Source organism: Pelmatolapia mariae, linkage group LG23, assembly GCF_036321145.2.
Source record: "Pelmatolapia mariae isolate MD_Pm_ZW linkage group LG23, Pm_UMD_F_2, whole genome shotgun sequence".
In the NCBI taxonomy this organism is placed as follows: Eukaryota; Metazoa; Chordata; class Actinopteri; order Cichliformes; family Cichlidae; genus Pelmatolapia; species Pelmatolapia mariae.
The window spans coordinates 41,579,985-41,605,364 of record NC_086246.1 but is presented as its reverse complement, the minus strand read 5'-3'; positions in this window follow the sequence as shown (position 1 = coordinate 41,605,364).

Genomic DNA, 25,380 nt, shown 5'->3' with positions numbered 1-25,380 from the left:
TTTCATTCTACTTCTTTAGTTTTCATTCTAATTCTGTTTTTGTCATTCAAATTCCATTGTTTGTTTTCAAATTCCGTTCTTTTCATTCTAATTCCGTTGTTTTTAATTCTAATTCCGTTGTTTTCATTCAAATTCTGTTGTTTGTTCTCAAATTCTGTTAATTTCATTCTAATTTTGTTGTTTTTGTTCTAATTCCGTTGTTTTCATTCAAATTCTGTTCTTTTAATTCTAATTCTGTTGTTTTCATTCTAATTCTGTTGTTTTCATTCTAATTCCGTTGTTTTCATTGGAATTCTGTTCTTTTCATTCTACTTCTGTTGTTGTCATTCTAATTCCGTTGCTTTCATTCAAATTGTGTTGTTTTTATTTAAATTCCGTTGCTTTCATTCTAATTCTCTTCTTTTCATTCAAATTTTGTTCTTTTCATTCTACATCCGTTGTTTTCATTCAAATTCCGTTGTTTTCATTCAAATTCCGTTGTTTTCATTCAAAATCCTGTTCTTTTCATTCAAATGCTGTTGTTTGTTTTTAAATTCTGTTGTTTTCATTCAAATTCTGTTCTTTTCATTCTACTTCTTTAGTTTTCATTCTAATTCTGTTTTTGTCATTCAAATTCCGTTGTTTTCATTCAAATTCCGTTGTTTTCATTCTAATTCCGTTGTTTTCATTCAAATTCCGTTGTTTTCATTCTAATTCCGTTGTTTTCATTCAAATTCTGTTGTTTGTTCTCAAATTCTGTTAATTTCATTCTAATTCTGTTGTTTTTGTTCTAATTCCGTTATTTTCATTCAAATTCTGTTCTTTTAATTCTAATTCTGTTCTTTTCATTCAAATTCTGTTGTTTTCATTCTAATTCCGTTGTTTTCATTGGAATTCTGTTCTTTTCATTCTACTTCTGTTGTTGTCATTCTAATTCCGTTGCTTTCATTCAAATTGTGTTGTTTTTATTTAAATTCCGTTGTTTTCATTCTAATTCCGTTGCTTTCATTCAAATTGTGTTGTTTTTATTTAAATTCCGTTGTTTTCATTCAAATTCTGTTGTTTTCATTGTACTTCTTCAGTTTTCATTCTGGTTCTGTTATTTTCATTCAAATTCTGTTCTTTTCATTCTAATTCTGTTGTTTTCATTCTAATTCTGTTCTTTTCATTCTACTTCTTTAGTTTTCATTCTAATTCTGTTTTTGTCATTCAAATTCTGATCTTTTCATTCTAATTCCGTTGCTTTTATTCAAATTCTGTTCTTTTCATTTAAATGCTGTTCTTTCCGTTAAAATTCCATTGTTTTCATTCAAATTCTGTTCCTTTTATTCAAATTCTCTTCCTTTTCATTCAAATTCCGTTTTTTTCATTCAAATTCTGTTCCATTTGTTCTAATTCTGTTCTTTTCATTCAAATTCCGTTGTTTTCATTCAAAATCCTGTTCTTTTCATTCAAATGTTGTTGTTTGTTTTTAAATTCTGTTGTTTTCATTCAAATTCTGTTGTTTTCATTGTAATTCCGTTGCTTTCATTCTAATTCTCTTCTTTTCATTCAAATTTTGTTCTTTTCATTCTAGATCCGTTGTTTTCATTCAAATTCCGTTGTTTTCATTCAAAATCCTGTTCTTTTCATTCAAATGCTGTTGTTTATTTTTAAATTCTGTTGTTTTCATTCAAATTCTCTTCTTTTCATTCTACTTCTTTAGTTTTCATTCTAATTCTGTTTTTGTCATTCAAATTCCATTGTTTGTTTTCAAATTCCGTTCTTTTCATTCTAATTCCGTTGTTTTCATTCTAATTCCGTTGTTTTCATTCAAATTCTGTTGTTTGTTCTCAAATTCTGTTAATTTCATTCTAATTTTGTTGTTTTTGTTCTAATTCCGTTGTTTTCATTCAAATTCTGTTCTTTTAATTCTAATTCTGTTGTTTTCATTCTAATTCTGTTGTTTTCATTCTAATTCCGTTGTTTTCATTGGAATTCTGTTCTTTTCATTCTACTTCTGTTGTTGTCATTCTAATTCCGTTGCTTTCATTCAAATTGTGTTGTTTTTATTTAAATTCCGTTGTTTTCATTCTAATTCCGTTGTTTTCATTCAAATTGTGTTGTTTTTATTTAAATTCCATTGTTTTCATTCAAATTCTGATCTTTTCATTCTAATTCCGTTGCTTTCATTCAAATTCTGTTCTTTTCATTTAAATGCTGTTCTTTCCTTTAAAATTCCATTGTTTTCATTCAAATTCTGTTCCTTTTATTCAAATTCTCTTCCTTTTCATTCAAATTCCGTTGTTTTCATTCAAATTCTGTTCCATTTGTTCTAATTCTGTTCTTTTCATTCAAATTCCATTGTTTTGATTCAAAATCCTGTTCTTTTCATTCAAATGCTGTTGTTTGTTTTTAAATTCTGTTGTTTTCATTCAAATTCTGTTGTTTTCATTCAAATTCTGTTCTTTTCATTCAAATTCTGTTCTTTTCATTGTAATTCCGTTGCTTTCATTCTAATTCTCTTCTTTTCATTCAAATTTTGTTCTTTTCATTCTACATCCGTTGTTTTCATTCAAATTCCGTTGTTTTCATTCAAATTCCGTTGTTTTCATTCTAATTCCGTTGTTTTCATTCAAATTCCGTTGTTTTCATTCTAATTCCGTTGTTTTCATTCAAATTCCGTTGTTTTCATTCTAATTCCGTTGTTTTCATTCAAATTCTGTTGTTTGTTCTCAAATTCCGTTAATTTCATTCTAATTCTTTAGTTTTCATTCTAATTCTGTTTTTGTCATTCAAATTCTGTTGTTTTCATTCAAATTCTGTTCTTTTCATTCTACTTCTTTAGTTTTCATTCTAATTCTGTTTTTGTCATTCAAATTCCGTTGTTTTCATTCAAATTCCGTTGTTTTCATTCTAATTCCGTTGTTTTCATTCAAATTCCGTTGTTTTCATTCTAATTCCGTTGTTTTCATTCAAATTCTGTTGTTTGTTCTCAAATTCTGTTAATTTCATTCTAATTCTGTTGTTTTTGTTCTAATTCCGTTATTTTCATTCAAATTCTGTTCTTTTAATTCTAATTCTGTTCTTTTCATTCAAATTCTGTTGTTTTCATTCTAATTCCGTTGTTTTCATTGGAATTCTGTTCTTTTCATTCTACTTCTGTTGTTGTCATTCTAATTCCGTTGCTTTCATTCAAATTGTGTTGTTTTTATTTAAATTCCATTGTTTTCATTCTAATTCCGTTGCTTTCATTCAAATTGTGTTGTTTTTATTTAAATTCCATTGTTTTCATTCAAATTCTGTTGTTTTCATTCAAATTCTGTTCTTTTCATTCTAATTCTGTTGTTTTCATTCTAATTCTGTTCTTTTCATTCTACTTCTTTAGTTTTCATTCTAATTCTGTTTTTGTCATTCAAATTCTGATCTTTTCATTCTAATTCCGTTGCTTTTATTCAAATTCTGTTCTTTTCATTTAAATGCTGTTCTTTCCGTTAAAATTCCATTGTTTTCATTCAAATTCTGTTCCTTTTATTCAAATTCTCTTCCTTTTCATTCAAATTCCGTTGTTTTCATTCAAATTCTGTTCCATTTGTTCTAATTCTGTTCTTTTCATTCAAATTCCGTTGTTTTCATTCAAAATCCTGTTCTTTTCATTCAAATGTTGTTGTTTGTTTTTAAATTCTGTTGTTTTCATTCAAATTCTGTTGTTTTCATTCAAATTCTGTTCTTTTCATTGTAATTCCGTTGCTTTCATTCTAATTCTCTTCTTTTCATTCAAATTTTGTTCTTTTCATTCTACATCCATTGTTTTCATTCAAATTCCGTTGTTTTCATTCAAAATCCTGTTCTTTTCATTCAAATGCTGTTGTTTATTTTTAAATTCTGTTGTTTTCATTCAAATTCTCTTCTTTTCATTCTACTTCTTTAGTTTTCATTCTAATTCTGTTTTTGTCATTCAAATTCCATTGTTTGTTTTCAAATTCCGTTCTTTTCATTCTAATTCCGTTGTTTTCATTCTAATTCCGTTGTTTTCATTCAAATTCTGTTGTTTGTTCTCAAATTCTGTTAATTTCATTCTAATTTTGTTGTTTTTGTTCTAATTCCGTTGTTTCCATTCAAATTCTGTTCTTTTAATTCTAATTCTGTTGTTTTCATTCTAATTCCGTTGTTTTCATTGGAATTCTGTTCTTTTCATTCTACTTCTGTTGTTGTCATTCTAATTCCGTTGCTTTCATTCAAATTGTGTTTTTTTTTTTTTAATTCCGTTGTTTTCATTCTAATTCCGTTGTTTTCATTCAAATTGTGTTGTTTTTATTTAAATTCCATTGTTTTCATTCAAATTCTGATCTTTTCATTCTAATTCCGTTGCTTTCATTCAAATTCTGTTCTTTTCATTTAAATGCTGTTCTTTCCTTTAAAATTCCATTGTTTTCATTCAAATTCTGTTCCTTTTATTCAAATTCTCTTCATTTTCATTCAAATTCCGTTGTTTTCATTCAAATTCTGTTCCATTTGTTCTAATTCTGTTCTTTTCATTCAAATTCCGTTGTTTTGATTCAAAATCCTGTTCTTTTCATTCAAATGCTGTTGTTTGTTTTTAAATTCTGTTGTTTTCATTCAAATTCTGTTGTTTTCATTCAAATTCTGTTGTTTTCATTCAAATTCTGTTCTTTTCATTGTAATTCCGTTGTTTTCATTCTAATTCCGTTGTTTTCATTCTAATTCCGTTGTTTTCATTCAAATTCCGTTGTTTTCATTCTAATTCCGTTGTTTTCATTCAAATTCTGTTGTTTGTTCTCAAATTCTGTTAATTTCATTCTAATTCTGTTGTTTTTGTTCTAATTCCGTTATTTTCATTCAAATTCTGTTCTTTTAATTCTAATTCTGTTGTTTTCATTCAAATTCTGTTGTTTTCATTCTAATTCCGTTGTTTTTATTCAAATTCCGTTCTTTTCATTCTACTTCTGTTGTTGTCATTCTAATTCCGTTGCTTTCATTCAAATTGTGTTGTTTTTATTTAAATTCCGTTGTTTTCATTCTAATTCCGTTGCTTTCATTCAAATTGTGTTTTTTTTATTTAAATTCCGTTGTTTTCATTCAAATTCTGTTGTTTTCATTGTACTTCTTCAGTTTTCATTCTTGTTCTGTTATTTTCATTCAAATTCTGTTCTTTTCATTCTAATTCTGTTGTTTTCATTCAAATTCTGATCTTTTCATTCTACTTCTTTAGTTTTCATTCTAATTCTGTTTTTGTCATTCAAATTCTGATCTTTTCATTCTAATTCCGTTGCTTTTATTCAAATTCTGTTCCATTTGTTCTAATTCTGTTCTTTTCATTCAAATTCCGTTGTTTTGATTCAAAATCCTGTACTTTTCATTCAAATGCTGTTGTTTGTTTTTAAATTCTGTTGTTTTCATTCAAATTCTGTTCTTTTCATTCAAATTCTGTTCTTTTCATTGTAATTCCGTTGCTTTCATTCTAATTCTCTTCTTGTAATTCAACTTTTGTTCTTTTCATTGTACATCCGTTGTTTTCATTCAAATTCCGTTGTTTTCATTCAAATGCTGTTCTTTTCATTCAAATGCTGTTGTTTTTATTTAAATTCCGTTGTTTTCATTCAAATTGTGTTGTTTTTATTCAAATTCCGTTGTTTTCATTCTAATTCCGTTGCTATCATTCAAAATATGTTGTTTTCTTTCAACATCTGTTATTTTCATTCAAATTCTGTTCTTTTCATTCTAATTCCGTTGTTTTCATTCAAATTCTGTTGTTTTCATTGTACTTCTTCAGTTTTCATTCTGGTTCTGTTATTTTCATTCAAATTCTGTTCTTTTCATTCTAATTCTGTTGTTTTCATTCAAATTCTGATCTTTTCATTCTACTTCTTTAGTTTTCATTCTAATTCTGTTTTTGTCATTCAAATTCTGATCTTTTCATTCTAATTCCGTTGCTTTTATTCAAATTCTGTTCCATTTGTTCTAATTCTGTTCTTTTCATTCAAATTCCGTTGTTTTGATTCAAAATCCTGTACTTTTCATTCAAATGCTGTTGTTTGTTTTTAAATTCTGTTGTTTTCATTCAAATTCTGTTGTTTTCATTCAAATTCCGTTCTTTTCATTGTAATTCCGTTGCTTTCATTCTAATTCTCTTCTTTTCATTCAAATTTTGTTCTTTTCATTCTACATCCGTTGTTTTCATTCAAATTCCGTTGTTTTCATTCAAATTCCGTTGTTTTCATTCAAATTCCGTTGTTTTCATTCAAATGCTGTTCTTTTCATTCAAATGCTGTTGTTTTTATTTAAATTCCGTTGTTTTCATTCAAATTGTGTTGTTTTTATTCAAATTCCGTTGTTTTCATTCAAATTCCGTTGTTTTCATTCAAATGCTGTTCTTTTCATTCAAATGCTGTTGTTTGTTTTTAAATTCTGTTCTTTTCATTCAAATTCTGTTCTTTTCATTGTAATTCCGTTGCTTTCATTCTAATTCTCTTCTTGTAATTCAAATTTTGTTCTTTTCATTCTACATCCGTTGTTTTCATTCAAATTCCGTTGTTTTCATTCAAATTCCGTTGTTTTCATTCAAATTCCGTTGTTTTCATTCAAATGCTGTTCTTTTCATTCAAATTCCGTTGTTTTTATTTAAATTCCGTTGTTTTCATTCAAATGCTGTTGTTTTTATTTAAATTCCGTTGTTTTCATTCAAATTGTGTTGTTTTTATTCAAATTCCGTTGTTTTCATTCTAATTCCGTTGTTTTCATTCAAATGCTGTTCTTTTCATTCAAATGCTGTTGTTTGTTTTTAAATTCTGTTGTTTTCATTCAAATTCTGTTCTTTTCATTCAAATTCCGTTCTTTTCATTGTAATTCCGTTGCTTTCATTGTAATTCTCTTCTTGTAATTCAAATTTTGTTCTTTTCATTCTACATCCGTTGTTTTCATTCAAATTCCGTTGTTTTCATTCAAATTCCGTTGTTTTCATTCAAATTCTGTTGTTTGTTCTCAAATTCTGTTAATTTCATTCTAATTCTGGTGTTTTTGTTCTAATTCCGTTATTTTCATTCAAATTCTGTTATTTTCATTCAACTTCTGTTCTTTTCATTCTACTTCTGTTGTTGTCATTCTAATTCCGTTGCTTTCATTCAAATTGTGTTGTTTTTATTTAAATTCCGTTGTTTTCATTCAAATTCTGTTGTTTTCATTCAAATTCCGTTCTTTCCTTTAAAATTCCGTTGTTTTCATTGTACTTCTTCAGTTTTCATTCTGATTCTGTTCTTTTCATTCAAATTCTGTTCTTTTCATTCTAATTCCGTTGCTATCATTCAAAATATGTTGTTTTCTTTCAACATCTGTTATTTTCATTCAAATTCTGTTCTTTTCATTCTAATTCCGTTGTTTTCATTCAAATTCTGTTGTTTTCATTCTACTTTTTCAGTTTTCATTCTAATTCTCCAGTTTTCATTCAAATCCTATTGTTTGTTCTCAAATTCCGTTGTTTTCGTTCATATTCTGTTCTTTTCATTCAAATGTTATTCTTTCCTTTAAAATTCCGTTGTTTTCATTCAAATTCTGTTGTTTTCATTCAAATTGTGTTGTTTTCATTCAAATTCTGTTCTTTTCATTCTAATTCCGTTGTTTTTATTCAAATTCTGTTCTTTTCATTCAAATTGTGTTGTTTTCATTCAAATTCTGTTCTTTTCATTCTAATTCCGTTGTTTTTATTCAAATTCTGTTCTTTTCATTCAAATTCTGTTCTTTGTTCTCAAATTCGGTTCTTTTCATTCAAATTCTGTTGTTTTTATTCAAATTCTGTTCTTTTCATTCAAATTCCATTGTTTTCATTCAAAGTCTGTCCTTTTCATTCAAATTCTGTTGTTTGTTCTCAAATTCTGTTCTTTTCATTCAAATTGTGTTATTTTCATTCAAATTCTGTTCTTTTCATTGTAATTCTGTTGTTTTCATTCAAATTCTGTTCTTTTCATTCAAATTGTGTTGTTTTTATTTAAATTCCGTTGTTTTCATTCAAATTCCGTTGTTTTCATTCAAATGCTGTTCTTTTCATTCAAATGCTGTTGTTTGTTTTTAAATTCTGTTGTTTTCATTCAAATTCTGTTGTTTTCTTTCTACTTTTTCAGTTTTCATTCAAATTCTATTGTTTTTATTCTAATTCTGTTGTTTTTGTGCTAATTCCATTGTTTTCATTCAAATTCTGTTGTTTTCATTTTACTTCTTCAGTTTTCATTCTGGTTCTGTTATTTTCATTCAAATTCTGTTCTTTTCATTCTAATTCCGTTGTTTTCATTGGAATTCTGTTCTTTTCATTTTACTTCTGTTGTTGTCATTCTAATTCCGTTGCTTTCATTCAAATTGTGTTGTTTTTATTTAAATTTCATTGTTTTCATTCTAATTCCGTTGTTTTCATTCAAATTGTGTTGTTTTTATTTAAATTCCATTGTTTTCATTCAAATTCTGATCTTTTCATTCTAATTCCGTTGCTTTCATTCAAATTCTGTTCTTTTCATTTAAATGCTGTTCTTTCCTTTAAAATTCCATTGTTTTCATTCAAATTCTGTTCCTTTTATTCAAATTCTCTTCCTTTTCATTCAAGTTGCGTTGTTTTCATTCAAATTCTGTTCCATTTGTTCTAATTCTGTTCTTTTCATTCAAATTCCATTGTTTTGATTCAAAATCCTGTTCTTTTCATTCAAATGCTGTTGTTTGTTTTTAAATTCTGTTGTTTTCATTCAAATTCTGTTGTTTTCATTCAAATTCTGTTCTTTTCATTCAAATTCTGTTCTTTTCATTGTAATTCCGTTGCTTTCATTCTAATTCTCTTCTTTTCATTCAAATTCTGTTCTTTTCATTCTACATCCGTTGTTTTCATTCAAATTCCGTTGTTTTCATTCAAAATCCTGTTCTTTTCATTCAAATGCTGTTGTTTGTTTTTAAATTCTGTTGTTTTCATTCAAATTCTGTTCTTTTCATTCTACTTCTTTAGTTTTCATTCTAATTCTGTTTTTGTCATTCAAATTCCGTTGTTTTCATTCAAATTCCGTTGTTTTCATTCTAATTCCGTTGTTTTCATTCTAATTCCGTTGTTTTCATTCAAATTCTGTTGTTTGTTCTCAAATTCTGTTAATTTCATTCTAATTTTGTTGTTTTTGTTCTAATTCCGTTATTTTCATTCAAATTCTGTTCTTTTAATTCTAATTCTGTTGTTTTCATTCTAATTCTGTTGTTTTCACTGTAATTCCGTTGTTTTCATTGGAATTCTGTTCTTTTCATTCTACTTCTGTTGTTGTCATTCTAATTCCGTTGCTTTCATTCAAATTGTGTTGTTTTTATTTAAATTCCGTTGTTTTCATTCTAATTCCGTTGCTTTCATTCAAATTGTGTTGTTTTTATTTAAATTCCGTTGTTTTCATTCAAATTCTGTTGTTTTCATTGTACTTCTTCAGTTTTCATTCTGGTTCTGTTATTTTCATTCAAATTCTGTTCTTTTCATTCTAATTCTGTTGTTTTCATTCAAATTCTGATCTTTTCATTCTTCTTCTTTAGTTTTCATTGTAATTCTGTTTTTGTCATTCAAATTCTGATCTTTTCATTCTAATTCCGTTGCTTTTATTCAAATTCTGTTCTTTTCATTTAAATGCTGTTCTTTCCTTTAAAATTCCATTGTTTTCATTCAAATTCTGTTCCTTTTATTCAAATTCCGTTGTTTTGATTCAAAATCCTGTTCTTTTCATTCAAATACTGTTGTTTGTTTTTAAAATTCTGTTGTTTTCATTCAAATTCTGTTGTTTTCATTCAAATTCTGTTCTTCTCATTCAAATTCTGTTCTTTTCATTCGACATCCGTTGTTTTCATTCTAATTCCGTTGTTTTCATTCAAATTCTGTTGTTTGTTCTCAAATTCTGTTAATTTCATTCTAATTTTGTTGTTTTTGTTCTAATTCCGTTATTTTCATTCAAATTCTGTTCTTTTAATTCTAATTCTGTTGTTTTCATTGTAATTCTGTTGTTTTTATTCTAATTCCGTTGTTTTCATTGGAATTCTGTTCTTTTCATTCTACTTCTGTTGTTGTCATTCTAATTCCGTTGCTTTCATTCAAATTCTGTTGTTTTCATTCTGCTTTTTCAGTTTTCATTCTAATTCTCCAGTTTTCATTCAAATCCTATTGTTTGTTCTCAAATTCCGTTGTTTTCGTTCATATTCTGTTCTTTTCATTCAAATGTTATTCTTTCCTTTAAAATTCCGTTGTTTTCATTCAAATTCTGTTGTTTTCATTCAAATTGTGTTGTTTTCATTCAAATTCTGTTCTTTTCATTCTAATTCTGTTCTTTTCATTCTACTTCTGTTGTTGTCATTCTAATTCCGTTGCTTTCATTCAAATTGTGTTGTTTTTATTTAAATTCCGTTGCTTTCATTCTAATTCCGTTGCTTTCATTCAAATTGTGTTGTTTTTATTTAAATTCCGTTGTTTTCATTCAAATTCTGTTGTTTTCATTGTACTTCTTCAGTTTTCATTCTGGTTCTGTTATTTTCATTCAAATTCTGTTCTTTTCATTCTAATTTTGTTGTTTTCATTCTAATTCTGATCTTTTCATTCTACTTCTTTAGTTTTCATTCTAATTCTGTTTTTGTCATTCAAATTCTGATCTTTTCATTCTAATTCCGTTGCTTTTATTCAAATTCTGTTCTTTTCATTTAAATGCTGTTCTTTCCGTTAAAATTCCATTGTTTTCATTCAAATTCTGTTCCTTTTATTCAAATTCTCTTCCTTTTCATTCAAATTCCGTTGTTTTCATTCAAATTCTGTTCCATTTGTTCTAATTCTGTTCTTTTCATTCAAATTCCGTTGTTTTCATTCAAAATCCTGTTCTTTTCATTCAAATGTTGTTGTTTGTTTTTAAATTCTGTTGTTTTCATTCAAATTCTGTTCTTTTCATTGTAATTCCGTTGCTTTCATTCTAATTCTCTTCTTTTCATTCAAATTTTGTTCTTTTCATTCTACATCCGTTGTTTTCATTCAAATTCCGTTGTTTTCATTCAAATTCCGTTGTTTTCATTCAAAATCCTGTTCTTTTCATTCAAATGCTGTTGTTTGTTTTTAAATTCTGTTGTTTTCATTCAAATTCTGTTCTTTTCATTCTACTTCTTTAGTTTTCATTCTAATTCTGTTTTTGTCATTCAAATTCCGTTGTTTTCATTCAAATTCCATTGTTTTCATTCTAATTCCGTTGTTTTCATTCTAATTCCGTTGTTTTCATTCAAATTATGTTGTTTGTTCTCAAATTCTGTTAATTTCATTCTAATTTTGTTGTTTTTGTTCTAATTCCGTTATTTTCATTCAAATTCTGTTCTTTTAATTCTAATTCTGTTGTTTTCATTCTAATTCTGTTGTTTTCATTCTAATTCCGTTGTTTTCATTGGAATTCTGTTCTTTTCATTCTACTTCTGTTGTTGTCATTCTAATTCCGTTGCTTTCATTCAAATTGTGTTGTTTTTATTTAAATTCCGTTGTTTTCATTCTAATTCCGTTGCTTTCATTCAAATTGTGTTGTTTTTATTTAAATTCCGTTGTTTTCATTCAAATTCTGTTGTTTTCATTGTACTTCTTCAGTTTTCATTCTGGTTCTGTTATTTTCATTCAAATTCTGTTCTTTTCATTCTAATTCTGTTGTTTTCATTCAAATTCTGATCTTTTCATTCTTCTTCTTTAGTTTTCATTCTAATTCTGTTTTTGTCATTCATATTCTAATCTTTTCATTCTAATTCCGTTGCTTTTATTCAAATTCTGTTCTTTTCATTTAAATGCTGTTCTTTCCTTTAAAATTCCATTGTTTTCATTCAAATTCTGTTCCTTTTATTCAAATTCCGTTGTTTTGATTCAAAATCCTGTTCTTTTCATTCAAATACTGTTGTTTGTTATTAAAATTCTGTTGTTTTCATTCAAATTCTGTTCTTCTCATTCAAATTCTGTTGTTTGTTCTCAAATTCTGTTAATTTCATTCTAATTTTGTTGTTTTTGTTCTAATTCCGTTACTTTCATTCAAATTTTGTTCTTTTAATTCTAATTCTGTTGTTTTCATTGTAATTCTGTTGTTTTTATTCTAATTCTGTTGTTTTCATTGGAATTCTGTTCTTTTCATTCTACTTCTGTTGTTGTCATTCTAATTCCGTTGCTTTCATTCAAATTGTGTTGTTTTCATTCTACTTTTTCAGTTTTCATTCAAATTCTGTTGTTTTCATTCAAATCCTATTGTTTGTTCTCAAATTCCGTTGTTTTCGTTCATATTCTGTTCTTTTCATTCAAATGTTATTCTTTCCTTTAAAATTCCGTTGTTTTCATTCAAATTCTGTTGTTTTCATTCAAATTGTGTTGTTTTCATTCAAATTCTGTTCTTTTCATTCTAATTCCGTTGTTTTTATTCAAATTCTGTTCTTTTCATTCAAATTGTGTTGTTTTCATTCAAATTCTGTTCTTTTCATTCTAATTCCGTTGTTTTTATTCAAATTCTGTTCTTTTCATTCAAATTCTGTTCTTTGTTCTCAAATTCGGTTCTTTTCATTCAAATTCTGTTGTTTTTATTCAAATTCTGTTCTTTTCATTCAAATTCCATTGTTTTCATTCAAAGTCTGTCCTTTTCATTCAAATTCTGTTGTTTGTTCTCAAATTCTGTTCTTTTCATTCAAATTGTGTTATTTTCATTCAAATTCTGTTCTTTTCATTGTAATTCTGTTGTTTTCATTCAAATTCTGTTCTTTTCATTCAAATTGTGTTGTTTTTATTTAAATTCCGTTGTTTTCATTCAAATTCCGTTGTTTTCATTCAAATGCTGTTCTTTTCATTCAAATGCTGTTGTTTGTTTTTAAATTCTGTTGTTTTCATTCAAATTCTGTTGTTTTCATTCTACTTTTTCAGTTTTCATTCAAATTCTATTGTTTTTATTCTAATTCTGTTGTTTTTGTGCTAATTCCATTGTTTTCATTCAAATTCTGTTCTTTTCATTTTACTTCTTCAGTTTTCATTCTGGTTCTGTTATTTTCATTCAAATTCTGTTCTTTTCATTCTAATTCCGTTGTTTTCATTGGAATTCTGTTCTTTTCATTTTACTTCTGTTGTTGTCATTCTAATTCCGTTGCTTTCATTCAAATTGTGTTGTTTTTATTTAAATTCCATTGTTTTCATTCTAATTCCGTTGTTTTCATTCAAATTGTGTTGTTTTTATTTAAATTCCATTGTTTTCATTCAAATTCTGATCTTTTCATTCTAATTCCGTTGCTTTCATTCAAATTCTGTTCTTTTCATTTAAATGCTGTTCTTTCCTTTAAAATTCCATTGTTTTCATTCAAATTCTGTTCCTTTTATTCAAATTCTCTTCCTTTTCATTCAAGTTGCGTTGTTTTCATTCAAATTCTGTTCCATTTGTTCTAATTCTGTTCTTTTCATTCAAATTCCGTTGTTTTGATTCAAAATCCTGTACTTTTCATTCAAATGCTGTTGTTTGTTTTTAAATTCTGTTGTTTTCATTCAAATTCTGTTCTTTTCATTCAAATTCTGTTCTTTTCATTGTAATTCCGTTGCTTTCATTCTAATTCTCTTCTTGTAATTCAAATTTTGTTCTTTTCATTGTACATCCGTTGTTTTCATTCAAATTCCGTTGTTTTCATTCAAATTCCGTTGTTTTTATTCAAATGCTGTTCTTTTCATTCAAATGCTGTTGTTTTTATTTAAATTCCGTTGTTTTCATTCAAATTGTGTTGTTTTTATTCAAATTCCGTTGTTTTCATTCAAATTCCGTTGTTTTCATTCAAATGCTGTTCTTTTCATTCAAATGCTGTTGTTTGTTTTTAAATTCTGTTGTTTTCATTCAAATTCTCTTCTTTTCATTCTATTTCTGTTGTTGTCATTCTAATTCCGTTGCTTTCATTCAAATTGTGTTGTTTTTATTTAAATTCCGTTGTTTTCATTCAAATTCTGTTGTTTTCATTCAAATTCCGTTCTTTCCTTTAAAATTCCGTTGTTTTCATTGTACTTCTTCAGTTTTCATTCTGATTCTGTTCTTTTCATTCAAATTCTGTTCTTTTCATTCTAATTCCGTTGCTATCATTCAAAATATGTTGTTTCTTTTCAACATCTGTTATTTTCATTCAAATTCTGTTCTTTTCATTCTAATTCCGTTGTTTTCATTCAAATTCTGTTGTTTTCATTCTACTTTTTCAGTTTTCATTCTAATTCTCCAGTTTTCATTCAAATCCTATTGTTTGTTCTCAAATTCCGTTGTTTTCGTTCATATTCTGTTCTTTTCATTCAAATGTTATTCTTTCCTTTAAAATTCCGTTGTTTTCATTCAAAGTCTGTTGTTTTCATTCAAATTGTGTTGTTTTTATTCAAATTCTGTTATTTTCATTCAAATTGTGTTGTTTTCGTTCAAATTCTGTTCTTTTCATTCTAATTCCGTTGTTTTTATTCAAATTCTGTTCTTTTCATTCAAATTCTGTTCTTTGTTCTCAAATTCGGTTCTTTTCATTCAAATTCTGTTGTTTTTATTCAAATTCTGTTCTTTTCATTCAAATTCCATTGTTTTCATTCAAATTGTGTCCTTTTCATTCAAATTCTGTTGTTTGTTCTCAAATTCTGTTGTTTTCATTCAAATTGTGTTATTTTCATTCAAATTCTGTTCTTTTCATTGTAATTCTGTTGTTTTCATTCAAATTCTGTTCTTTTCATTCAAATTCTGTTGTTTTCATTCAAATTGTGTTGTTTTTATTTAAATTCCGTTGTTTTCATTCAAATTCCGTTGTTTTCATTCAAATGCTGTTCTTTTCATTCAAATGCTGTTGTTTGTTTTTAAATTCTGTTGTTTTCATTCAAATTCTCTTCTTTTCATTCTATTTCTGTTGTTGTCATTCTAATTCCGTTGCTTTCATTCAAATTGTGTTGTTTTTATTTAAATTCCGTTGTTTTCATTCAAATTCTGTTGTTTTCATTCAAATTCCGTTCTTTCCTTTAAAATTCCGTTGTTTTCATTGTACTTCTTCAGTTTTCATTCTGATTCTGTTCTTTTCATTCTAATTCCGTTGCTATCATTCAAAATCTGTTGTTTTCTTTCAACATCTGTTATTTTCATTCAAATTCTGTTCTTTTCATTCTAATTCCGTTGTTTTCATTCAAATTCTGTTGTTTTCATTCTACTTTTTCAGTTTTCATTCAAATTCTATTGTTTTAATTCTAATTCTGTTGTTTTCATTCTAATTCCGTTGTTTTCATTGGAATTCTGTTCTTTTCATTCTACTTCTGTTGTTGTCATTCTAATTCCGTTGCTTTCATTCAAATTGTGTTGTTTTTATTTAAATTCCGTTGTTTTCATTCTAATTCCGTTGCTTTCATTCAAATTGTGTTGTTTTTATTTAAATTCCGTTGTTTTCATTCAAATTCTATTGTTTTCATTGTACTTCTTCAGTTTTCATTCTGGTTCTATTATTTTCATTCAAATTCTGTTCTTTTCATTCTAATTCTGTTGTTTTCATTCAAATTCTGATCTTTTCATTCTTCTTCTTTAGTTTTCATTCTAATTCTGTTTTTGTCATTCAAATTCTGATCTTTTCATTCTAATTCCGTTGCTTTTATTCAAATTCTGTTCTTTTCATTTAAATGCTGTTCTTTCCTTTAAAATTCCATTGTTTTCATTCAAATTCTGTTCCTTTTATTCAAATTCTCTTCCTTTTCATTCAAATTCCATTGTTTTCATTCTAATTCTGTTCCATTTGTTCTAATTCTGTTCTTTTCATTCAAATTCCGTTGTTTTGATTCAAAATCCTGTTCTTTTCATTCAAATACTGTTGTTTGTTTTTAAAATTCTGTTGTTTTCATTCAAATTCTGTTCTTTTCATTCAAATTCTGTTCTTTTCATTCAAATTCTGTTCTTTTCATTCTACATCCGTTGTTTTCATTCAAATTCCGTTGTTTTCATTCTAATTCCGTTGTTTTCATTCAAAATCCTGTTCTTTTCATTCAAATGCTGTTGTTTGTTTTTAAAGTCTGTTGTTTTCATTCAAATTCTCTTCTTTTCATTCTATTTCTGTTGTTGTCATTCTAATTCCATTGTTTCATTCAAATTCCGTTGCTTTCATTCAAATTGTGTTGTTTTTATTTAAATTCCGTTGTTTTCATTCAAATTCTGTTGTTTTCATTCAAATTGTGTTGTTTTTATTTAAATTCCGTTGTTTTCATTCAAATTCTGTTGTTTTCATTCAAATTCCGTTGCTTTTATTTAAATTCTGTTGTTTACATTCTAATTCCGTTGCTTTCATTCAAATTCCGTTGCTTTTATTTAAATTCCGTTGTTTTCATTCAAATTCTGTTCCTTTTATTCAAATTCTCTTCCTTTTCATTCAAATTCCATTGTTTTCATTCAAATTCTGTTCCATTTGTTCTAATTCTGTTCTTTTCATTCAAATTCCGTTGTTTTGATTCAAAATCCTGTTCTTTTCATTCAAATGCTGTTGTTTGTTTTTAAATTCTGTTGTTTTCATTCAAATTCTGTTGTTTTCATTCAAATTCTGTTCTTTTCATTCAAATTCTGTTCTTTTCATTGTAATTCCGTTGCTTTCATTCTAATTCTCTTCTTTTCATTCAAATTTTGTTCTTTTCATTCTACATCCGTTGTTTTCATTCAAATTCCGTTGTTTTCATTCAAAATCCTGTTCTTTTCATTCAAATGCTGTTGTTTGTTTTTAAATTCTGTTGTTTTCATTCAAATTCTGTTCTTTTCATTCTACTTCTTTAGTTTTCATTCTAATTCTGTTTTTGTCATTCAAATTCCGTTGTTTTCATTCAAATTCCGTTGTTTTCATTCTAATTCCGTTGTTTTCATTCAAATTCCGTTGTTTTCATTCTAATTCCGTTGTTTTCATTCAAATTCTGTTGTTTGTTCTCAAATTCTGTTAATTTCATTCTAATTTTGTTGTTTTTGTTCTAATTCCGTTATTTTCATTAAAATTCTGTTCTTTTAATTCTAATTCTGTTGTTTTCATTCTAATTCTGTTGTTTTCATTCAAATTCTGTTCTTTTCATTCTAATTCCGTTGTTTTTATTCAAATTCTGTTCTTTTCATTCAAATTGTGTTGTTTTCATTCAAATTCTGTTCTTTTCATTCTAATTCCGTTGTTTTTATTCAAATTCTGTTCTTTTCATTCAAATTCTGTTCTTTGTTCTCAAATTCGGTTCTTTTCATTCAAATTCTGTTGTTTTTATTCAAATTCTGTTCTTTTCATTCAAATTCCATTGTTTTCATTCAAAGTCTGTCCTTTTCATTCAAATTCTGTTGTTTGTTTTTAAATTCTGTTGTTTTCATTCAAATTGTGTTATTTTCATTCAAATTCTGTTCTTTTCATTGTAATTCTGTTGTTTTCATTCAAATCCTGTTCTTTTCATTCAAATTCCGTTGTTTTCATTCAAATTGTGTTGTTTTTATTCAATTTCTGTTGTTTGTTCTCAAATTCTGTTAATTTCATTCTAATTCTGTTGTTTTTGTTCTAATTCCGTTATTTTCATTCAAATTCTGTTCTTTTAATTCAAATTCTGTTCTTTTCATTCTACTTCTGTTGTTGTCATTCTAATTCCGTTGCTTTCATTCAAATTGTGTTGTTTTTATTTAAATTCCGTTGTTTTCATTCAAATTCTGTTGTTTTCATTCAAATTCCGTTCTTTCCTTTAAAATTCCGTTGTTTTCATTGTACTTCTTCAGTTTTCATTCTGATTCTGTTCTTTTCATTCAAATTCTGTTCTTTTCATTCTAATTCCGTTGCTATCATTCAAAATATGTTGTTTCCTTTCAACATCTGTTATTTTCATTCAAATTCTGTTCTTTTCATTCTAATTCCGTTGTTTTCATTCAAATTCTGTTGTTTTCATTCTACTTTTTCAGTTTTCATTCTAATTCTCCAGTTTTCATTCAAATCCTATTGTTTGTTCTCAAATTCCGTTGTTTTCGTTCATATTCTGTTCTTTTCATTCAAATGTTATTCTTTCCTTTAAAATTCCGTTGTTTTCATTCAAAGTCTGTTGTTTTCATTCAAATTGTGTTGTTTTCATTCAAATTCTGTTCTTCTCATTCTAATTCCGTTGTTTTTATTCAAATTCCGTTGTTTTCATTCAAATGCTGTTCTTTTCATTCAAATGCTGTTGTTTGTTTTTAAATTCTGTTGTTTTCATTCAAATTCTGTTGTTTTCATTCTACTTTTTCAGTTTTCATTCAAATTCTATTGTTTTTATTCTAATTCTGTTGTTTTTGTGCTAATTCCGTTATTTTCATTCAAATTCTGTTCTTTTAATTCTAATTCTGTTGTTTTCATTCTAGTTCCATTGTTTTCATTGGAATTCTGTTCTTTTCATTCTACTTCTGTTGTTGTCATTCTAATACCGTTGCTTTCATTCAAATTGTGTTGTTTTTATTTAAATTCCGTTGTTTTCATTCTAATTCCGTTGCTTTCATTCAAATTGTGTTGTTTTTATTTAAATTCCGTTGTTTTCATTCAAATTCTATTGTTTTCATTGTACTTCTTCAGTTTTCATTCTGGTTCTATTATTTTCATTCAAATTCTGTTCTTTTCATTCTAATTCTGTTGTTTTCATTCAAATTCTGATCTTTTCATTCTTCTTCTTTAGTTTTCATTCTAATTCTGTTTTTGTCATTCAAATTCTGATCTTTTCATTCTAATTCCGTTGCTTTTATTCAAATTCTGTTCTTTTCATTTAAATGCTGTTCTTTCCTTTAAAATTCCATTGTTTTCATTCAAATTCTGTTCCTTTTATTCAAATTCTCTTCCTTTTCATTCAAATTCCATTGTTTTCATTCTAATTCTGTTCCATTTGTTCTAATTCTGTTCTTTTCATTCAAATTCCGTTGTTTTGATTCAAAATCCTGTTCTTTTCATTCAAATACTGTTGTTTGTTTTTAAAATTCTGTTGTTTTCATTCAAATTCTGTTCTTTTCATTCAAATTCTGTTCTTTTCATTCAAATTCTGTTCTTTTCATTCTACATCCGTTGTTTTCATTCAAATTCCGTTGTTTTCATTCTAATTCCGTTGTTTTCATTCAAAATCCTGTTCTTTTCATTCAAATGCTGTTGTTTGTTTTTAAAGTCTGTTGTTTTCATTCAAATTCTCTTCTTTTCATTCTATTTCTGTTGTTGTCATTCTAATTCCATTGTTTCATTCAAATTCCGTTGCTTTCATTCAAATTGTGTTGTTTTTATTTAAATTCCGTTGTTTTCATTCAAATTCTGTTGTTTTCATTCAAATTGTGTTGTTTTTATTTAAATTCCGTTGTTTTCATTCAAATTCTGTTGTTTTCATTCAAATTCCGTTGCTTTTATTTAAATTCTGTTGTTTACATTCTAATTCCGTTGCTTTCATTCAAATTCCGTTGCTTTTATTTAAATTCCGTTGTTTTCATTCAAATTCTGTTCCTTTTATTCAAATTCTCTTCCTTTTCATTCAAATTCCGTTGTTTTCATTCAAATTCTGTTCCATTTGTTCTAATTCTGTTCTTTTCATTCAAATTCCGTTGTTTTGATTCAAAATCCTGTTCTTTTCATTCAAATGCTGTTGTTTGTTTTTAAATTCTGTTGTTTTCATTCAAATTCTGTTGTTTTCATTCAAATTCTGTTCTTTTCATTCAAATTCTGTTCTTTTCATTGTAATTCCGTTGCTTTCATTCTAATTCTCTTCTTTTCATTCAAATTTTGTTCTTTTCATTCTACATCCGTTGTTTTCATTCAAATTCCGTTGTTTTCATTCAAAATCCTGTTCTTTTCATTCAAATGCTGTTGTTTGTTTTTAAATTCTGTTGTTTTCATTCAAATTCTGTTCTTTTCATTCTACTTCTTTAGTTTTCATTCTAATTCTGTTTTTGTCATTCAAATTCCGTTGTTTTCATTCAAATTCCGTTGTTTTCATTCTAATTCCGTTGTTTTCATTCAAATTCTGTTGTTTTCATTCTAATTCCGTTGTTTTCATTCAAATTCTGTTGTTTGTTCTCAAATTCTGTTAATTTCATTCTAATTTTGTTGTTTTTGTTCTAATTCCGTTATTTTCATTAAAATTCTGTTCTTTTAATTCTAATTCTGTTGTTTTCATTCTAATTCTGTTGTTTTCATTCAAATTCTGTTCTTTTCATTCTAATTCCGTTGTTTTTATTCAAATTCTGTTCTTCTCATTCAAATTGTGTTGTTTTCATTCAAATTCTGTTCTTTTCATTCTAATTCCGTTTTTTTTATTCAAATTCTGTTCTTTTCATTCAAATTCTGTTCTTTGTTCTCAAATTCGGTTCTTTTCATTCAAATTCTGTTGTTTTTATTCAAATTCTGTTCTTTTCATTCAAATTCCATTGTTTTCATTCAAAGTCTGTCCTTTTCATTCAAATTCTGTTGTTTGTTTTTAAATTCTGTTGTTTTCATTCAAATTGTGTTATTTTCATTCAAATTCTGTTCTTTTCATTGTAATTCTGTTGTTTTCATTCAAATCCTGTTCTTTTCATTCAAATTCTGTTGTTTTCATTCAAATTGTGTTGTTTTTATTTAAATTCCGTTCTTTTCATTCAAATTCCGTTGTTTTCATTCAAATGCTGTTCTTTTCATTCAAATGCTGTTGTTTGTTTTTAAATTCTGTTGTTTTCATTCAAATTCTCTTCTTTTCATTCTATTTCTGTTGTTGTCATTCTAATTCCGTTGCTTTCATTCAAATTGTGTTGTTTTTATTTAAATTCCGTTGTTTTCATTCAAATTCTGTTGTTTTCATTCAAATTCCGTTCTTTCCTTTAAAATTCCGTTGTTTTCATTGTACTTCTTCAGTTTTCATTCTGGTTCTGTTATTTTCATTCAAATTCTGTTCTTTTCATTCTAATTCTGTTGTTTTCATTCAAATTCTGATCTTTTCATTCTACTTCTTTAGTTTTCATTCTAATTCTGTTTTTGTCATTCAAATTCTGATCTTTTCATACTAATTCCGTTGCTTTTATTCAAATTCTGTTCCATTTGTTCTAATTCTGTTCTTTTCATTCAAATTCCGTTGTTTTGATTCAAAATCCTGTACTTTTCATTCAAATGCTGTTGTTTGTTTTTAAATTCTGTTGTTTTCATTCAAATTCTGTTCTTTTCATTCAAATTCTGTTCTTTTCATTGTAATTCCGTTGCTTTCATTCTAATTCTCTTCTTTTCATTCAAATTTTGTTCTTTTCATTCTACATCCGTTGTTTTCATTCAAATTCCGTTGTTTTCATTCAAATTCCGTTGTTTTCATTCAAATGCTGTTCTTTTCATTCAAATGCTGTTGTTTTTATTTAAATTCCGTTGTTTTCATTCAAATTGTGTTGTTTTTATTCAAATTCCGTTGTTTTCATTCAAATCCTATTGTTTTCATTCAAATGCTGTTCTTTTCATTCAAATGCTGTTGTTTGTTTTTAAAGTCTGTTGTTTTCATTCAAATTCTCTTCTTTTCATTCTATTTCTGTTGTTGTCATTCTAATTCCGTTGCTTTCATTCAAATTGTGTTGTTTTTATTTAAAATCCGTTGTTTTCATTCAAATTCTGTTGTTTTCATTCAAATTCCGTTCTTTCCTTTAAAATTCCGTTGTTTTCATTGTACTTCTTCAGTTTTCATTCTGATTCTGTTCTTTTCATTCTAATTCCGTTGCTATCATTCAAAATCTGTTGTTTTCTTTCAACATCTGTTATTTTCATTCAAATTCTGTTCTTTTCATTCTAATTCCGTTGTTTTCATTCAAATTCTGTTGTTTTCATTCTACTTTTTCAGTTTTCATTCAAATTCTATTGTTTTTATTCTAATTCTGTTGTTTTTGTGCTAATTCCGTTATTTTCATTCAAATTCTGTTCTTTTAATTCTAATTCTGTTGTTTTCATTCTAGTTCCGTTGTTTTCATTGGAATTCTGTTCTTTTCATTCTACTTCTGTTGTTGTCATTCTAATTCCGTTGCTTTCATTCAAATTGTGTTGTTTTTATTTAAATTCCGTTGTTTTCATTCTAATTCCGTTGCTTTCATTCAAATTGTGTTGTTTTTATTTAAATTCCGTTGTTTTCATTCAAATTCTATTGTTTTCATTGTACTTCTTCAGTTTTCATTCTGGTTCTATTATTTTCATTCAAATTCTGTTCTTTTCATTCTAATTCTGTTGTTTTCATTCAAATTCTGATCTTTTCATTCTTCTTCTTTAGTTTTCATTCTAATTCTGTTTTTGTCATTCAAATTCTGATCTTTTCATTCTAATTCCGTTGCTTTTATTCAAATTCTGTTCTTTTCATTTAAATGCTGTTCTTTCCTTTAAAATTCCATTGTTTTCATTCAAATTCTGTTCCTTTTATTCAAATTCTCTTCCTTTTCATTCAAATTCCATTGTTTTCATTCTAATTCTGTTCCATTTGTTCTAATTCTGTTCTTTTCATTCAAATTCCGTTGTTTTGATTCAAAATCCTGTTCTTTTCATTCAAATACTGTTGTTTGTTTTTAAAATTCTGTTGTTTTCATTCAAATTCTGTTGTTTTCATTCAAATTCTGTTCTTTTCATTCAAATTCTTTTCTTTTCATTCTACATCCGTTGTTTTCATTCAAATTCCGTTGTTTTCATTCTAATTCCGTTGTTTTCATTCAAAATCCTGTTCTTTTCATTCAAATGCTGTTGTTTGTTTTTAAAGTCTGTTGTTTTCATTCAAATTCTCTTCTTTTCATTCTATTTCTGTTGTTGTCATTCTAATTCCATTGTTTCATTCAAATTCCGTTGCTTTCATTCAAATTGTGTTGTTTTTATTTAAATTCCGTTGTTTTCATTCAAATTCTGTTGTTTTCATTCAAATTGTGTTGTTTTTATTTAAATTCCATTGTTTTCATTCAAATTCCGTTGTTTTCATTCAAATTCTGTTGTTTTCATTCAAATTGTGTTGCTTTTATTTAAATTCCGTTGTTTTCATTCAAATTCTGTTCCTTTTATTCAAATTCTCTTCCTTTTCATTCAAATTCCGTTGTTTTCATTCAAATTCTGTTCCATTTGTTCTAATTCTGTTCTTTTCATTCAAATTCCGTTGTTTTGATTCAAAATCCTGTTCTTTTCATTCAAATGCTGTTGTTTGTTTTTAAATTCTGTTGTTTTCATTCAAATTCTGTTGTTTTCATTCAAATTCTGTTCTTTTCATTCAAATTCTGTTCTTTTCATTGTAATTCCGTTGCTTTCATTCTAATTCTTCTTTTCATTCAAATTTTGTTCTTTTCATTCTACATCCGTTGTTTTCATTCAAATTCCGTTGTTTTCATTCAAAATCCTGTTCTTTTCATTCAAATGCTGTTGTTTGTTTTTAAATTCTGTTGTTTTCATTCAAATTCTGTTCTTTTCATTCTACTTCTTTAGTTTTCATTCTAATTCTGTTTTTGTCATTCAAATTCCGTTGTTTTCATTCAAATTCCGTTGTTTTCATTCTAATTCCGTTGTTTTCATTCAAATTCCGTTGTTTTCATTCTAATTCCGTTGTTTTCATTCAAATTCTGTTGTTTGTTCTCAAATTCTGTTAATTTCATTCTAATTTTGTTGTTTTTGTTCTAATTCCGTTATTTTCATTAAAATTCTGTTCTTTTAAATCTAATTCTGTTGTTTTCATTCTAATTCTGTTGTTTTCATTCAAATTCTGTTCTTTTCATTCTAATTGTGTTGTTTTTATTCAAATTCTGTTCTTTTCATTCAAATTGTGTTGTTTTCATTAAAATTCTGTTCTTTTCATTCTAATTCCGTTGTTTTTATTCAAATTCTGTTATTTTCATTCAAATTCTGTTCTTTGTTCTCAAATTCGGTTCTTTTCATTCAAATTCTGTTGTTTTTATTCAAATTCTGTTCTTTTCATTCAAATTCCATTGTTTTCATTCAAAGTCTGTCCTTTTCATTCAAATTCTGTTGTTTGTTCTCAAATTCTGTTGTTTTCATTCAAATTGTGTTATTTTCATTCAAATTCTGTTCTTTTCATTGTAATTCTGTTGTTTTCATTCAAATCCTGTTCTTTTCATTCAAATTCTGTTGTTTTCATTCAAATTGTGTTGTTTTTATTTAAATTCCGTTCATTTCATTCAAATTCCGTTGTTTTCATTCAAATGCTGTTCTTTTCATTCAAATGCTGTTGTTTGTTTTTAAATTCTGTTGTTTTCATTCAAATTCTCTTCTTTTCATTCTATTTCTGTTGTTGTCATTCTAATTCCGTTGCTTTCATTCAAATTGTGTTGTTTTTATTTAAATTCCGTTGTTTTCATTCAAATTCTGTTGTTTTCATTCAAATTCCGTTCTTTCCTTTAAAATTCCGTTGTTTTCATTGTACTTCTTCAGTTTTCATTCTGGTTCTGTTATTTTCATTCAAATTCTGTTCTTTTCATTCTAATTCTGTTGTTTTCATTCAAATTCTGATCTTTTCATTCTACTTCTTTAGTTTTCATTCTAATTCTGTTTTTGTCATTCAAATTCTGATCTTTTCATTCTAATTCCGTTGCTTTTATTCAAATTCTGTTCCATTTGTTCTAATTCTGTTCTTTTCATTCTAATTCTGTTGTTTTCATTCAAATTCTGATCTTTTCATTCTACTTCTTTAGTTTTCATTCTAATTCTGTTTTTGTCATTCAAATTCTGATCTTTTCATTCTAATTCCGTTGCTTTTATTCAAATTCTGTTCCATTTGTTCTAATTCTGTTCTTTTCATTCAAATTCCGTTGTTTTGATTCAAAATCCTGTACTTTTCATTCAAATGCTGTTGTTTGTTTTTAAATTCTGTTGTTTTCATTCAAATTCTGTTCTTTTCATTCAAATTCCGTTGTTTTTATTCAAATTCTGTTCTTTTCATTCAAATTGTGTTGTTTTCATTCAAATTCTGTTCTTTTCATTCTAATTCCGTTGTTTTTATTCAAATTCTGTTCTTTTCATTCAAATTCTGTTCTTTGTTCTCAAATTCGGTTCTTTTCATTCAAATTCTGTTGTTTTTATTCAAATTCTGTTCTTTTCATTCAAATTCCATTGTTTTCATTCAAAGTCTGTCCTTTTCATTCAAATTCTGTTGTTTGTTCTCAAATTCTGTTGTTTTCATTCAAATTGTGTTATTTTCATTCAAATTCTGTTCTTTTCATTGTAATTCTGTTGTTTTCATTCAAATCCTGTTCTTTTCATTCAAATTCTGTTGTTTTCATTCAAATTGTGTTGTTTTTATTTAAATTCCGTTCATTTCATTCAAATTCCGTTGTTTTCATTCAAATGCTGTTCTTTTCATTCAAATGCTGTTGTTTGTTTTTAAATTCTGTTGTTTTCATTCAAATTCTCTTCTTTTCATTCTATTTCTGTTGTTGTCATTCTAATTCCGTTGCTTTCATTCAAATTGTG